Source organism: Pseudophryne corroboree, chromosome 4 (assembly GCF_028390025.1).
Source record: "Pseudophryne corroboree isolate aPseCor3 chromosome 4, aPseCor3.hap2, whole genome shotgun sequence".
Taxonomy (NCBI): domain Eukaryota; kingdom Metazoa; phylum Chordata; class Amphibia; order Anura; family Myobatrachidae; genus Pseudophryne; species Pseudophryne corroboree.
The window spans coordinates 18,627,430-18,629,929 of NC_086447.1; the positions used below are offsets into that span (position 1 = coordinate 18,627,430).

The window sequence follows — 2,500 nt, forward strand, 5'->3', positions numbered from 1 at the left end:
GGCTACAGAGCTAGTTTGGAAAGCACTTTCAATAGATTTTTTAGTGTAGCCAAACTTACATCAAGATTAGAGATGCTTGAGCCTATCAAACCTTCTACACTCTTTTAAATTTTGCTTGTTTTGTAAACTAATCAAGTGTTCCAGGAATGATGGGGATATTCCATTGTTTGTTCTGATTTGACAATTCATTTTGGACAATGAGCGGCCCTTTTGAGCTAGTGAAGATAATTGTGCTACATGAGAGTATGCACAGACAATTATTTTTATTTTTTTGCATTAAAGCACAATTTTTAATAATTGTGCTTTTTTTTTTTTTACATAAAGCACAATTTTTAATAAAGGAGAGGTTAATGATATAATAATTAGCACTGAAAGTCATCTGACACGATTTGAAAGTAAAATGTTGTGCATTGAAAGTAACCAAAGCTCTTTTTACTTTCAGTGGACATCATTTTCTTTCAAATGAATTTGATATTTTGCTAAATGTACAAAACTTTCTTACAAATTTGACATTCAAAATGCATTTGTAATTAATAAATGCTACTTAGTATGGCTGCTGAGATTCCTGGGCTCAGTCTCAAGTAGAGGAGGAGAATGACGGATAGAGAAAGAGAGAACAGGCAGGCATCCTAAAGATTTTGATGTGCCAGTTCCTGACTCACCCTGAGCAACACTGGTTTCAAGCTTTTAGTAAATTTTCTGAAAAATAAAACAATCATGCAGTCATAGTCGGCAGGATTTGAACATGCGCGGGGAGACCCCAATGGATTTCTAGTCCATCGCCTTAACCACTCGGCCACGACTACCTCTCATGCAAAGTGATGTTTTCACAAAAGTTTCTCAATGGGTTGAGCTACTTCATTTCAGGCTGTGAGGATGACTGAAGTACTATTGTATCAGAGATGATTTCCATGGGAAGTTAATCCTGACCACAGTGACCTGCGTTAATGATTTTTAAAATATACCTTGGAGAATGCTTTATACTTGGTATAGTTTTGGGTTTGTAAAATGTCAGTACTGACATCTCAGTTTATCAAAAACATCATCCTTCGAGCCGGAATTGAACCAGCGACCTAAGGATTTCTGTACCAATCTTCTCTACAGTCCTCCGCTCTACCAGCTGAGCTATCGAAGGATTCCATGATCATACAGCTGTGATGTTACGTGCTATTAAAATGATTGAGTGTTAATTTTAAACATTATCAACTTTCCAAGCAAAATGAAAAATGATTTGACTACACAAAAGAGATTAAACTACTTATTCCTGTGTTGCTTTATCACACAAATTGTCATGTTTAATCATTTGGAAAATATCACTAATAGTTTGACTTATATTTGTGCAATTACATTCAACTGGCTACAGAGCTAGTTTGGAAAGCACTTTCAATAGATTTTTTAGTGTAGCCAAACTTACATCAAGATTAGAGATGCTTGAGCCTATCAAACCTTCTACACTCTTTTAAATTTTGCTTGTTTTGTAAACAAATCAAGTGTTCCAGGAATGATGGGGATATTCCATTGTTTGTTCTGATTTGACAATTCATTTTGGACAATGAGCGGCCCTTTTGAGCTAGTGAAGATAATTGTGCTACATGAGAGTATGCACAGACAATTATTTTTATTTTTTTGCATTAAAGCACAATTTTTAATAATTGTGCTTTTTCTTTTTTTGCATAAAGCACAATTTTTCATAAAGGAGAGGATAATGATATAATAATTAGCACTGAAAGTCATCTGACACGATTTGAAAGTAAAATGTTGTGCATTGAAAGTAACCAAAGTTCTTTTTACTTTGAGTGGACATCATTTTCTTTCAAATGAATTTGATATTTTGCTAAATGTACAAAACTTTCTTACAAATTTGACATTCAAAATGCATTTGTAATTAATAAATGCTACTTAGTATTGCTGCTGAGATTCCTGGGCTCAGTCTCAAGTAGAGGAGGAGAATGACGGATAGAGAAAGAGAGAACAGGCAGGCATCCTAAAGATTTTGATGTGCCAGTTCCTGACTCAACCTGAGCAACACTGGTTTCAAGCTTTTAGTAAATTTTCTGAAAAATAAAACAATCATGCAGTCGTAGTCGGCAGGATTTGAACATGCGCGGGGAGACCCCAATGGATTTCTAGTCCATCGCCTTAACCACTCGGCCACGACTACCTCTCGTTCAATGTGATGTTTTCACAAAAGTTTCTCTATGGGTTGTGCTACTTCATTTCAGGCTGTGAGGAAGACTGAAGTAATATTGTATCAGAGATGATTTCCATGGGAAGTTAATCCTGACCACAGTGACCTGCGTTAATGATTTTTAAAATATAACTTGGAGAATGCTTTATACTTGGTATAGTTTTGGGATGTAAAATGTCAGTACTGACATCTAAGTTTATCAAAAGCGTCATCCTTTGAGCCAGCGACCTAAGGATTTCTGTACCAATCTCCTCTACAGTCCTCCGCTCTACCAGCTGAGCTATCGAAGGATTCCATGATCATACAGCTGTG

At 35.9% G+C, this 2,500-nt stretch overlaps 3 non-coding genes across 3 annotated transcripts; all 3 read right to left on the bottom strand.

Moving 5' to 3' along the window:
- Positions 1–724: 724 nt before the first annotated feature.
- Positions 725–806, bottom strand: TRNAS-AGA (transfer RNA serine (anticodon AGA)). Its single transcript has one exon. It is a non-coding gene; the product is annotated as a tRNA-Ser (tRNA).
- A 239-nt stretch (positions 807–1,045) lies between these two features.
- TRNAY-GUA (transfer RNA tyrosine (anticodon GUA)) lies at positions 1,046–1,135 on the bottom strand. The gene is given in 2 exon segments: positions 1,046–1,081; positions 1,099–1,135. It is a non-coding gene; the product is annotated as a tRNA-Tyr (tRNA).
- A 944-nt stretch (positions 1,136–2,079) lies between these two features.
- Positions 2,080–2,161, bottom strand: TRNAS-AGA (transfer RNA serine (anticodon AGA)). Its single transcript has one exon. It is a non-coding gene; the product is annotated as a tRNA-Ser (tRNA).
- Positions 2,162–2,500: the final 339 nt, after the last annotated feature.